The following is a 14,708-nucleotide window of genomic DNA, read 5'->3' as shown; positions in this document are numbered from 1 at the left end:
CATGAAAGTGATATCAAGTATGAATCTAAAGATTCTAAATGTGCAGAGAGTTGGAATATCATACATTTAATTTGTTCTGTGTGGTGATCTTTTGCTGCTTGCCGCAGCTGTCAGGTCCAAGAAGCTCGTAGCGATTAAAAACTGGGATGACGTTTACGACCGTCTGCTTTAATGATAAAGTAAACCACGAGGTTAAAGTGAACAATTCGAGATTAAAGCCGAAATTTCCACTTTAAATCACAAAATACACGTTTTCACCGTGTCCTTTATTTTTTTTTCAGTGGTTCAAATATAACGCTATACATTATGTTGCTGTTGTTAAGTTGCAAAATAAAAAAATTAAAAAAGACGACACAAAAGATGGTATGTGAGACTTTTAAAATGTATCGTGTCATTACGATCGGGAATATGCGACGCTTGAATATAAAAGCACCACGAATGCATCTGTATGTCGGCATTTTGCTTCGACACTTTGAACCATTCATCAAACAGCAAAGCGCGCACATCGATCCCCATAGGATCTGCATAGAGGCTTGCTGTCACATGTAGATAGTAAACAGAGACTCTGACGTCACGTTCCGACTTTTAGCACACTGCGCCCCCCGACTTTTGCTGGTACTGCAACTCGCGCACGCGTCGCGTTAATTTCTGAGGACCTGCTCAGAGGACGCGTGAAATGAACGCTGGGAACGCGTGGCAGCCATGATGCGGACGCGTACGCGTTCTGAGCGTGAAGTATAAATGAGCCCTAAGACGTTAGCAGTAACGCGCGGTACGCAGTCCGATGACTGTAACGTAAGTAACGGCTAAGCCAGCGTCTCCCAAACTCGGTCCTGTGGGGGACCCCCTGTGGCTTCAGGTTTTTGTTCCAAGCAGATTCCTAATCAGTGACAACACCTGACAGCGCTGATCATTTAATTAGCTGCTATTATTTTTCTTTTATTCTCCATTCAGAAAAGCACAGCAGCGTGATTGTTACATTTATAAGACGTTTAGAAATATTTCTGCTTTTGCTCAAGATTTAAATGCTTAACTCTCGTTTGCCGAGTTCATTTCATTTCGCCCTTTCTCTGTGCCGTTTTCGCCCTTCGTTGTATCTTAATAATGACAATTAAAAAGGAGCAGAGCAGACACGCTGGCAAACAACACTGAATAATCAAAGGCTGCAAGTACTTTAGTGTCAGACCCGCTAATTAGTAAATAATGGATTAATTAAACAATTCGAACACCTAGAAAAGTAGGATGAAAATATTGTTAAAAAGAAAAAAAAATACATCATCATTCCCATATTCCTGCTTGGTGCATTTTATATATATATATTTTTTAGTAAACTTAGTTTTCTAATTCCTATATTGTTCCCAAAACACAACACATCACTTAATTAGCCCAGGAGTCCACTTAAAAACAGAAACGGGTGGGAATAAAAAACCTGCAGCCACAGGGGGTCCCCAGGACCGAGTTTGGGTAACACCGGACTAACTAATGTGATGCTCACCTTATTGAGCTAACAAACAAACAAACAAATAAATAAATAATAGCCTGCGTTATCGTAAGGCCTAACAGGAGCTATGGATGTGATGAGGTGGGATGTGCAGGCGGCGGGGGGTCACTGAGCAAAGTGCAGACGACAGGAAGATACGGAGAGGGACGACCCCTTACCTTTGAGGAGGAGGAGCAGAAGATGATGAAGAAGAGGTGGTTGGGTATGGGGGGCCGCAGCAGCAGCTTGTTATCCCAGCAGCACTGTGTGTAATTCATGGGGTCCGCTGTAGGGTTCAAGTCTGAAAGCCAAGCAGGACGAAGTGCGCTGCATGCAATCCGGCAACAGAATCCTCCAAATAAAGCGTCACGTTAGGTTTTTTTTTTTTTTGGAGAAAAAGCACTCGGGTCTCACTCCAGGTGGTCTGTCGCGTGGTGGGTGTCAGCGCCCGAGTGCTCCCCGGCTCTCTTATTTGCTATAAATACGTTGAAGCAGCGAGGCAGCGGCCGGCGTTCATACCGCAGATCAGTCGGGGATGAGAACAGACGACTGAACGCCATTTACTACGCCACCCAGGAACGACCTAAACGGATTTATAAAAAGACACGGGAACACAATGACGGGTGGCGGAGTTTCAGGACGGGGGCTCTGAATTGTATTAAGAAACGCTGGCCAGTCAACCGTTCGACTTTTTGTACAAAAGAAGAAAGAGTAACGCAAAAGTGACGTATTGCAATATATTCGCATCGTTAATAAGAACTATATAATCCATCCATCCATTATTCAACCCGCTATATCCTAACTACAGGGTCACGGGGGTCTGCTGGAGCCAATCCCAGCCATCACAGGGCACGAGGCAGGAAACCATATCATGTTTTTAGTAATCTCTATCTATAATCTTCATTTGGATCTTGATCTTTGTTTGTCCACGAATGAGTTAGAAGCAGCAGCACTAGATGGCAGTAGAGAGACAGCTAAAACAAAGGCATTGCATGAAGAATCTCCTCCAGGCTTATACTATTGAAGACTGTGGTACGCCAGTCACACCTCAAAACACAGACATTCAAACTAAACAGATTGTTGTGCTTTAAATTAACTAAAGAGATCTTCATTTAGATCTTGATCTTTGTTTGTCTGTGAATTCCACGCATGCGTAGACCACCTTCCAGTTTAGTACGTTGTTGTTACTCACGGATGTCAACAATGTGCCGGAATAACGTAAGGGGTGGTGGACAGTGTTACGCTGGTTAGCTCCTGAGGCCTGGTTAGAGAATGAGATTGATAAGATAAAAGGTACGAGCCTACGTAACATATGAATGAGAGACAGACAGTGGGGAAAATGAATGACAACGTAACAGCACGTTCTGGAAATTCTTATCGTTACGTTGTAGCCGGCGAGTGCTGCACGTCTCACAGTTGTACCGTGGCTTGCTCACATGTCCGTGAAGTGATCCCTATTTATGCTTTAAAGAGCCTGGATACCAATGTGTCCCCCTTTTATAACCATTGCTCCGTGTTTATTGCCTTACTCTTTGGATTGCCACAAAGCAACCTGTAATATTAGAGAAAGGTTGAGAAGACATCGTGAGAGGAAACAACAGCGTTGTGAAAACGAGACGGACTGTGAACGGACAGAAGCAGAAATGCTCCCACACCACCTAATAATTACGATTCGGACAGTGATTCCGAGCAGGCCGTTCCTATCGAATCAATACCCAAGGGTTTTCTTTTGTAATTTTATTTCCCTTATAAAAAATCATAATGCTGTGCGACGAAGGGTTCAGTTCACGACTGGCAGCCGCGTTTAAACAGGGAGCCCGTCACAGACAACATTAACACGCGCAACGTAGTTGGGCGCACATAGGTAGTTTGATTTATAAGTAATGAGTAACGAAGGAGGGAAGATCAGACGGTCAAATGAACATGAATGCTGTACTGGAATAACGCACTGTAGCGAGGTCTCTTTAAGCAGAGGGAGTACAGACGTGCATACAGACACAGACAGAGACGCGCATACAGACAGACACACAGACACAAACACGAGCAGACAGACACACAGACAGACAGACGCACAGACAGACAGACACACAGACAGACAGACAGACAGAGGCAGACACGCATGCATACAGACAGACACAGACACAGACACACACACAGACAGACACACACGTAAATCAGAAACTAACGGCAGTTTGAAAGTTCTGCATTAACCGCAGTGATGGCTTATGGGTAATTTGAACAGACAGCTGAGCGCTCTGCCGTTGATGCCAAAGTCAGATAAACACGGGCGCCCCGCCATGATGAGATTGGGCAGAACATAAATCACTAACTAAATTCATTTTGTAAATTACACCCTAACTGCAATGGACAGAAGCAGACGCAGTACGTCACCTTCACGGTGGCTTGTGGGTAGTCACTCTGAACACACACACACACACACACACAGTCCAGTTGAAGCCAAGGTCAGATGAGCAGCGCTGCCCCCTTACCACCGAGATCTCTCTTTGGTTGGAGCGAGCGAGACCTGCTGAAATTCCCGTCATAACGGAGCTGTGGAAAACTCAATCAATCCGAAGCAAACAAACTCCCGATTCAGAGTCCAAGGTGTAGTCAGAAGTTCCAACATATCCAAAAAAAGAAAGAAAAGCTTAACTGTAACTCACCACATATTTATATGCGCAGTCAAAATGAAGCACCAGGAATTGTGGGAGATGGTCCGGATTCATAGGGGCGTTCCTAGCAGTGATTGGCAGGTGGCCCCGCCTCCTCAGAGGTACCACCCACCAAACACGTGGAGCTCGTATACCTAAACATCAAAAGGAAGGAGTAATTCTAAACAAAGCAATCAAACATGGCAGAAAACAGGAATGCGGACCCCGACTGGCACACAACATCAGTGGATTTATTTACATTTAAGGGTAAGTTTGTTGTCATGAAAATCGCCAATGGGACCCCCGGTAGCCATTATCTCCATGATAAAACACATGAGTGGGCCTACCGTTTCCTCAGCATTGTCGTCAGACTGTGTGCTTGACGTTTAAACTCGTGGCAAACTAACACGCCGTGTGCCGTGAAAGACCCTCGACTTGGAAAACCGCAGACTTGTCCTTAAACAGACTCTCGGCCATCTTGTCACAAGGATGGGTTTGCGTAACGTTTTGCTTTTTCTCGAATTTTCTCGATTGCAGTTCATCCCATTTTGACAAACACTTGTGTTAAGGTTTAAAAAAAAAAAAAAGCGGGTGGGCTTCGCTTAGGGTGCATTAGGGTACATCCCAGATGGGCCGCTAAGCTTTCTCCCAACATTTAAGAAGAGCAGTTTGTTTCCTATTTTAGTAAGAAATGGATGGACGTGGAAAACCAAAAATCGGAGCAGTTGCAAGTTCTTTGCAGAAAACCCAACAGGAAATTAAAGAGAAGAAGAACAAAGAGGTCAAGGTGGGCACATCTGCAGCCTTCGTTCAGCGCAGGGGTGGGTGGCATCAGTCCTGGAGGGCCGCAGTGGCTGCAGGTTTTTGTTACGACCCAACTTGATTAGAGAGCCAGCCTTGGCGGGTGGTCTCGGACCCCATTTCATTTTACGGCTTGTTAATCTGCAATGTTAGCTTCTTATAGCGTTGATTTTTTCCTTTCCATTAAGATCATGCCAATGATTTGAAGTCAAAACGCGTCATTTGTGGTCGTTCACAGTTTTCTCGTTACTGTTTTATTAAACCAAATAGTCCGTGATGAGTCCACACAGCTACAATACAATACAATACAATACATTGTTGTAAAGAGAGACGTGTGCAGAGGAGAAATGCTGGGTATACTGGGAGAAGGATATTAAGGATAGAGCTGTTAGATAAGAGGAGGAGAGGAAGGCCTAAGAGGAGGTTTAGGGATGTGGTGAGAGGGGACATGCAAGTGACAGGTGTGACAGAACAAGATGACAAGGACAGGAAGATGTGGAAGAAGATGATCTGTTGTGGCCACCACTAATGGGAACAGCCAAAAGAACAAGAACAAGACGAAGAAGCTGTAAAGCCCAAAATCACACAAGGAGTGCCACAGGGGGCTTGAACAGGCCCTGCCTCTTGACAGAGAATCGAGGCTGGGGGGCTAAGACGACAAGGAAAAACTCCCAAAAGAAAATGGAAAGGCAGTTCAAAGAGACCCCTTACCAAGTAGGGTGGGCATGCAGTGGGTATCAAATAGAAGGGTGGGGGGGCGGGTGTCAATACAACACAATGCACAGAACAGAACACAATGAATCCTCAATACAATAGAAATATTACAAGTACAGATCAGAATTGAACAATGGAGGATATCCCATAATAGGATTTGTGTAAATGGAAACACGTTAGCCGGAGAGCTGCTGGCTGCTTTGTCTTTTACATCTTACTGCTAATAAGGAGCCATTAAAACAGTGAAGGCAGCAGGGTGGGGGGGGGCCTTAACAAGAGAGACCACTAAAATGACGCATAAAAGTGTCACTTGAGCAATAAGGGCGTCATCAGCAATAATTAACTTCTCATTAAGAAACTGGTGCTGGAACAACAACCTGCAGCCACTGCGGCCCTCCAGGACCACCGCTGTTTGAATTTCAGTCGCTGCAGTTTTGCACGAGGAAAAGAAAGCCGAAAGAGTGAAACTAGTAAGATTTAAATGGATTTATGTAATAAGATCCACCTTAATAAAGGGACTGTGTGTGTGGCCATCTGGTTGCTGTGTCTGTCATTCATTCCAGCAGATGGCGCACTTGGAGTAATACAACGCCTTGCAGTTGTCGTTCCACAAACATTCGTATTCGTGCTTTTTACTACGTGAATGGTTGTCATGGGCCTCCTGTTGGGATGCACGTTAATACCACCTGCATTACTAAATACATTCCAACAGATGGCGCACTGCTGGGGTCTACATTGATCACCTCATCCTGGACTGGCAGCACAGCTGGCATGAAATAAACAAGGAAAAAAAAAAAAAAAAAGTGATTCCATTATAACAGGAAATCTTTCAATAAATCAAAAATGAACCAAAAAACCTCCGAGGTGGCCTGCAGTGCAAAATCCTCCGCTCTGTCGCCTTCCTAATGCTAAACTCCTTTAATGCATCAACGCTTTGTTTAAATAAAAATCAGTACTGGGGGTCCACCACTGCTCAGAATCCCACCGTCGATGGGACGCACCCACCCAGCCTTGGCCTGACACACACACACACACACACACACAGAGACACGAATCAAACGAATGTGTGAAAATCAATTAACAACCACAAAAATCAGATAATCCTCCCCTTCGGCAATACAATGAAGCGCAACAATGAACACCCAGGATAATTAAACACTCGCGACAATGTCCTAATCACTGTCCCAATGCGGCAGACACGGATGAAATGGTATGGAGTAACGATGACGAGGACTATCTCCCGCTAACAGCTTCCATAATAAGTGACTTAAACAGTCCAACTGGTGGTCCCGAGCGGCGAGGGGTGAGATTTGCAGGACGACACACGACGACTAGTCCACCTCTATTCACGCGACAGGCAGGCACAAGACAGTCGTCCATTCACCCTTGTGAAAAACAATCGAGGGTGGTTACATAGGATGGGACACCTGGGGTACACAGACCCCCTCTTCAAGTTTCCTGCTGGCCCTTCTTGTCCCTAGCAGATCCCCAATGAGAGCAAACCCCTTTGGGGCTGCTGGGAATTGGAGTCCTTCCAGCGGTAGCACTGCTACAGTACCAATGACCCATCACTGAACTCAACCAAGTGTGGTCAATGGTGGACGAGTGCGGCCATCTTGAATTAATATTATTTAGGATATTACCGACCGCCCTGGCAATGTTACAAAAAGTCAACATTCACGATGCCAAACTTTCAGTTTTCAATACATGTACAAACCAGAGCGGGCCGTTCAGTCCATCGGGCTCACAGCGATGCCATCCCAATCACTGCAGGGTTTTTTTTTTTTTTGTAAGTCATTTCATTGGCCCTGTTGTTCGGACACGGCCCACCGTCGTTAGGGAATCGACTTCCAGAAGGCACGAAGCACACCGTTAGGGACGCCACACTTCATAAGTCCACACTGTGTTCAGCGCAGAGTCCGAGATTACGGATTCAGACCTCAAAACGGCTTTGGCGCGGCTCTTGGTGATCAACTCCTGCTACTCCTCTTTTCAACTTCATTGACTGTTCAGAGTTTAGGCCTTGAATCAAATCAAATCAAAAGTCTTTATTGTCATTGAGGCAAGGAGACATTATGTACGACGACATTTTTAGGTGCAGAAAAACTAAAAACAACACACAATTACTCAAGTTCTAGCTAAAATAAGGGAATAAAATAAGTATCCAAAATTGTCCATAACAGCAGAACAACGTTTCCCACTCCTACAGTATATTGCACTTGTCCCTCATCGAATGTGAACTTCGCATGAAGGTGCCCTCACTCAGATCGACGCATGGCGATGGCTGAACGATACAAACAGTTTCTCAGTCTACTTGTCTTCGTCTTTATGGATCTGAAACGTCAGCCTGAAGGCAGGCGTTCAAACAATGCATGTCCTGGGTGTGATGCGTCCCGAAGACTTTTCTAGACCTTCCCGAGACAACAGGCACCATGTAGTTCTTCAAGTGAGGCCGACTATCCGCTGGGCGACCTCAATGACCCTGTGAACCACACAGAGACCCCGTAGACCAGGATGGTTAAAGGACGCCAGCAGTTTCTCAGGAAGTCGAGTCTCTCTTGGGCCTTCTTCACGACCTCAGCAGTGTGTGTTCCCCTGGTCAAGTCCTCCCTAATGGCGACTCCCAAGAAGCGGAAGTCCGAGACCCCCTCCGCGCAGTCCCCATTGTTGTCTGCCTTCTTCCTGAAGTCCAGGATGAGCTCCTTGGTCTCGGCTGTATTTAGGAGCGAGTCGTTACTCCTACACCGCGTTGTCAGCCGCTCCCTCAGAGATGAGCCCTACTACCGTGGCATCGTCAGCGGACTTAACAATGGCGTTACTGTAGTGGGCAGGAATGCAATCGTGGGTGTGGAGCACGGGTGGCAAACTCCAGTCCTGGAGGGCCGCAGTGGCTGCAGGTTTTCATTCTGACCATCTTCTTCATTAGTGACCAGTTTTTGCTGCTAATTAACTCCACTCGGGCCCCTTAGGGGTTTCTTTTTCCTCAGTGAGCAGCCAAACAGTAAGGAGACACAAAACAAGCTGCCACATAACCAGCTCACCGGTGCCCATCACACAATATCTGAAGATAAAATAAGGCCACGTTCTCGGTAAGGCTGACCTCTCAGGTTTCCAAAACACTTTGACGATGTTCTTAGGAAAAACAGAAAAATCAACAGCTTTGGAAATGTCTGCTGTGGCAGAAGGAGAGCGGCAATGAGCCATGGTGTGAAATAACGGGCTTCATGAACACCAAGAATTGGCTTCTCATTAAGAGACTGGTTGGAGTGAAATTGGCTGGAGTTTGACATTTCAGTTTAGCTGGTCATCGGTTGGCTCGTTTCACATCTCAGTTCTGTTTGGCTGCCATTTAATGAAGCAACAGATCAATTCAGAACACCGAATCCTTAAAAACAGGGCTATTAAAGTGAAGGGAAAAGAAGGGGTCACCGATTAGGAAAAGGGTGAGAATGAAAACCTGCAGCCACTGCGGCCCTCCAGGACTGGAGTTTGACACCCCTGGCGTAGAGGGTATAGAGCAGGGGGCTCAGCACACAGCCCTGTGGGGAGCCAGTGCTGAGGCTGATGGGTTTGGAGAAGTAGGGGTCCGCTCTAACTCAGGAAGTCCTTGATCCAAAGGCAGGTGGAGTGTGGAAGTCCTGTGTCTGACAGTTTGGTCACCAGCCTGTGGGGTAAGATGGTATTAAAAGGCAGAGCTGAAGTCCATGAAGAGCAGCCATGCGTAGCTCCCCTGCTCCTCCAGATGGGACAGAACAGCATGGAGAATGGTGGCCATGGCGTCCTCCATAGACCCGTTTGTTCTGTAGGCATTACCTGTTTGACCAAGCAAGGGAGGCATGAACGACATGATGTGGTCCCTGATGAGCTTCTCTGCAGGTAAAGCAGGAGTGCCAGTCTGAAAGAATCGGCTTCTAGGGAGCACAAGGAGACAAAGGGCACACATTGCAGAAGGAAAATAAGAGCTCACCTTTTGGCAGATCTCGGTCTGCCCACATTCATGGCAGTGTGCGTGTCCGTTTCCTCAACAGTTTTTTTTTTGGACTTTTGAGATGGACCCTCACTCCAGTTTTTTTTCCCCCCCCGAGTGTGCGCGTATCCCGGCTCAGTTGACCGCCCGCGCCAGTTGCTTGTCAATTTTCACCTCGATGGCACAGCAAATGAACGCTTGTCACCATCTAACACAACACCGAGTACCAGGCACTGAAGAACCCCCAAAGCATTTCCAGTCATGTCCACTAGAGGGGGATATGACTGTTAAACCCCGGCTAGTAAGAAGGACAGGCACCAAATCTTTAGAAAAAGAAAACATTTTATTGTTCACAAAAAAAGTATTGCAATTGCAACGAAGCTCTGTGCGGCAGAAAGGCCAAATGGCATTGAAGTTAACCCGAGAACGATCCAAATCGAACAAAGCCCCAGTTCAGACTTCAAAAACAAAAGTGGAACAGAAAAACCGAGGAAAAAAAATATTCATAATAAACCCTCACCAACTCCGGAGTGCATTCACTGTGGGAGACCCTCCAGATTTATAAATTAGTGGGCAGAGACTGGCAGGTGGCCCTGCCGCTTTGTATTCACCTTATATAATCAGACAAAACCTAAACTTGAAAGTGATGCATGTAATCAACACAAATGAACAAAAGAGACGTCAGATATGAAGCCGGACCCCCACGCCAGGGTGGGACAGGACAGCAGCACTTCCTCACACAGCTTTAATCACACGAAAGTCTTGTACAGGAAGGAGAAACAAAGTCCCTGAAGAAAATCCCACCACGGGCAGCAGTGCCGACCACAGCGCCATCTGCATATTTAAATTTTCTTACCCGCAAACCCCAAACACGACCATCCCGTTAGTTCGGATTATTTCGCTGTTTGCCAGCGTGTGCGTTCTGAGGGCCTCGTCCCGTACTTGTGATAGGAGTAAAGGGAGGGACATCATTCAGTGCTGGGATCCAGCTGGTTGCTATGGATACCATCCCAACTCCAGCCCTGCCCTTGCATCACGAATGACCTTCTGAATGCCAGCGCCGTTTTGTATTCCTCGACGCCCGGCCAGCTGTCTGTCTAAGGACGCTGTAATTCCTTAGCTGACCACATGAGGGCACTAAATCAACACAGAAAAGAGAGAATGTCAGCGGTCCGCGTACTTCTTGGGATTTGAAATTTCATTTTAGAATCAAAAACGAAAAAAAAAAATGAAAGGAAGTTTTTTTAAAGAATAAAATGAGGGAAAATAAGGTATTTTTTAAATTCTATGGTAATAAATAGCAGTCAAATTTAAAATGACACAATTTTCTGGATTTACTTCTGATTCAAATTATGAAAGTCCTGCGGTGAGCTGGCGCCCTGCCTGGGGTTTGTTTCCTGCCTTGCGCCCTGTGGTGGCTGGGATTGGCTCCAGCAGACCCCCGTGACCCCGTAGGTAGGATAATGGATGGTTGGATGGATGGATAATGAAAGTGTAACAGCTCAAAAACAACAGACGCATTTTCTGAAACCGGAAGTACTACTTCTGCGTGATTTTTGACGACACGTGCGCACAGTCCTCCTCACAACACATCGATCGACGGCCTTGAAGTTGCACCGACATCAGCACAGGATGGACCTTTAGGTTGTTTTTCCTAACAGTAAAAGAGCGACACTCCGGGAGGAGGACATGACTGCAGAAAAACTGAGTCGCATCTTTCAGGTAAAAATACAAGCTTTGCTTCATTGATGTAGCAGTTCTTTTATGAACGTTATTGTTACTTAACTGCGAAATAAATAGCGGGCGTTTTCTCGTTTCTTGCATTTTTCTTTTCTGATTTGCGAAAGAAAAAAAGTAAATTGTTTTTCATTTCTCCCTTTTAAGCTGAAAATCAAATAAGTGTCTGCACACATGCAGCGTGTGCAGTCCATCCGTAGGGGGTATAGGGACAGGGGGGCTTCAGACTGTTTGTGGATCTCGACCAGATAATGCAGCCCTACAATGATGGACCCCACGTATGAAACTGTAGTCCGTGTTTAAAATGAAACACTGCGGGAACTCAAACACCGCATGCTGTGTGCCAGAACTGTACATTAAATATAGCGCCTATAAAAAAGTATTCACCCCCTTGGAAGTTGTCACATTTTATTGTTACACAGCATTGAATCTCAAGGGGGCTTAAATTTTGCCTTATGATCCACAGAAAAAAAAAACACAAAAACATCCGACTCTTTAAATGTCAAAGCGGAAACAGATCTCTGCAAAGTGGTCTGAATTAACAACAAATATAAAACACAAAAGGATTTAATCGCCCAAATATTCATCTCCTTGTTACATTTCGGTGAGGGTCCCTCCCCTGGCTGGCGTTCATAAACTTGTGTTGTGTTTTCTTTTTTATTCTCCTTTGGCTCTTTTGTGTTGATGCTACTTTTATTTATTACTAGCGTAGTGAAACAGGACAAAACTTTAAAAATCAATAAAAAACTATTGAAAATTATATTGATAGTTTTTTGTGGTGGGTTGGCACCCTGCCCAGGATCGGTTCCTGCCTTGTGCCCTTTGTTGGCTGGGATTGGCTCCAGCAGACCCCCGTGACCCTGTATTCAGATTCAGTGGGTTGGAAAATGGATGGATGGATGGTTTTTGTATTCGAGGGCCTCTCGATATACAATATTTTTGGTTTTGCTATTAGGGGCGAGAATGTCGCTGTGATCTCTTTGGCAAAAATGTAAAAAGTTGCCAAGGTATCTCTGGCCAAGCGGAAGGTAGGTACGCCCGGACGTCAAACGATGCCACTTTATCTGACTGGAGAGGGTCCTCCACGTGGGGAGAAGAGCACATGGCCGTGAAATCTCCGGCAAGAGGCAGCTACCCTCCTAAAACACACGCAGCTCTGATCTCTCGAATCTCAAAAACGTCAAACGCTGCTCCTTAACAATCTGTAGATGAGAATGTCTGCCGAACAAACAGGGATGGCCGGCTAAGTGGAGGCGAGGTGCACTCCAACACGTGGCGACGGGCGGGAGGCTGGCACAGGAGTGAGGAGGCCCCGCCCAGCTCCCTACTCCTGAGGCCCCGCCTCCCCTCCCCAGGCCCGCTGTATCTCTCTTGGATTCATGTGAACAAATTGAACTCTGATTCTTAGTGCAATGAGAGAAGTCGTAAAATCAACCGGAATTATTCAAGCAAATCATATAATAAAAATAAAAAAAAAAAAACTCAATCCATTAAGTAGTTCTGTCTTGAAAAGCAGACAGCCAGCCAGATGTTGGATTTTATTATTAATACACGCACAATATGCGCCCAGGGTTTGTTTCCTGCCTTGCACTCTGTGTTGGTTGGGATTGGCTCCAGCAGACCCCTGTGACCCTGTAATTAGGATATAGCGGGTTGGATAATGGATGGATGGATATATAGATCTCTATGTGTGTGTGTGTGTCTAAATATATATTAGATAGATATATGCATACTAATAAAAGGCAAAGCCCTCACTCACTCACTGACTCATCACTAATTCTCCAACTTCCCGTGTAGGTAGAACGCTGAAATTTGCAGGCTTATTCCTTACAGCTTACTTACAAAAGTTAAGCAGGTTTCATTTCGAAATTCTACGCGTAATGGTCATAACTGGAAGCTATTTTTCTCCATATACTGTAATGGACGTTAGCTCGACGGCCGTGGGGGGCGGAGCTGCGTATGACATCATCACGACTCCCACGTAATCACGTGAACTGACTGTGACCGCAGTACGTAGAAAAGGAGGAAGAGCTCCCAACAATAAAACAGCGGAGAACCTGTGGATTAAATAAAATGGCTGCTTAGTTGGCGAAGCAAGGAAGAACGACGGCCTTATATGGCGTTTGTTTATAAAACAGCGGAGCGCCTTATATGGGCAGGCAGTCAGCCAAAGAAGGGAATCAATAAATAACTATAACTGTAATAAAGGGACAAAAAAAATAGCGGAGAACCCGTGAATTAAATAAAGGAAATGGGTATCTGAACAGTAAACTAAGTCTAAAATAGCTGCACAATAACTATAACAATCGTAATAAACGAACAACAATAGAGAACCGCAAAGCAAGGAGAAAGGACGGACTTCAACCAATCAGATTTTGAGTTGGTGTCAGTAGGGCCCTCTAGCAGGCGTACGGCAACGTCACCGTATTCAGACCCATTGATTGGATAGAAGCCGATACGAGGAAGTCTACGACGCCATTGAACGCACCGCAAACGCTCCGAGCGAAAGATCGTCACGTGCACTACGGCCAACTCCATGGCAGGATTCTGGACAATATTATTTGCCAGACACAGACCAGATTTCAAGACCATGAAAACCTGATGTTTGTCACACTCCTCGAGCCCCAAAACCTTTGGGAACACAAGAAAAATGTCCCGCATGCAGCCTTCTCTACTGTAACACAACAGCCACGGAGCGGTTTTTGATCCGTCTCGGCTAAAAACAGAACTGACTGTAATGTGTGCCATGGATGATTGTGCAGGAAAATCTCCCACTGCTCTCCTTGACTTCCTTCATCAGAAAAATCTGAATGAGAGCGTGGAGCGGCTGTTCACATTGGTATGTTTGGCGGTGAGCATTCCTGTGTACGCTGCTTCTGTCGAGCGGACATTTTCAGCCCTAAAGTGAAATCAAACTTATGCCAGAAATACGACAGGGCAGGTTCGACTTTCAGCATCAGCTTCGATGGCGATAGAAAGCGAGGTTTTGATGGAACTGAAGTGCACGGATAATCTGTACGACGGAGTAATTGAACTGTTTGAGGAAAGAGAGGACGATGGATTTTGTTTACAAATAATCCGAATTTTTGGTGAGTAAAATGTTGTGATTTTCCTAAATAATATTGCAGGTTTATGAGTTATTATTGATGTTTATGTGTGTCGCGACTGTGGCTGCAGTAGAAAGGAACTTGTTCATCCCTGGTTTGTCTGTAAAATAAACGCATTTATTGTGGACATACATACATTTCTATAGCACATTTTCATACAAGCAGTAGCTCAAAGTGCTTTACATAATGAAGAAGAGAAAAATAAGACACAGTAAGAAAATAAAATACGTCAACATTAATTAACATAGAAT

The sequence above is a fragment of the Polypterus senegalus genome, chromosome 16 (assembly GCF_016835505.1).
Source record: "Polypterus senegalus isolate Bchr_013 chromosome 16, ASM1683550v1, whole genome shotgun sequence".
In the NCBI taxonomy this organism is placed as follows: Eukaryota; Metazoa; Chordata; class Cladistia; order Polypteriformes; family Polypteridae; genus Polypterus; species Polypterus senegalus.
Note: the sequence above shows the minus strand (reverse complement) of the source record.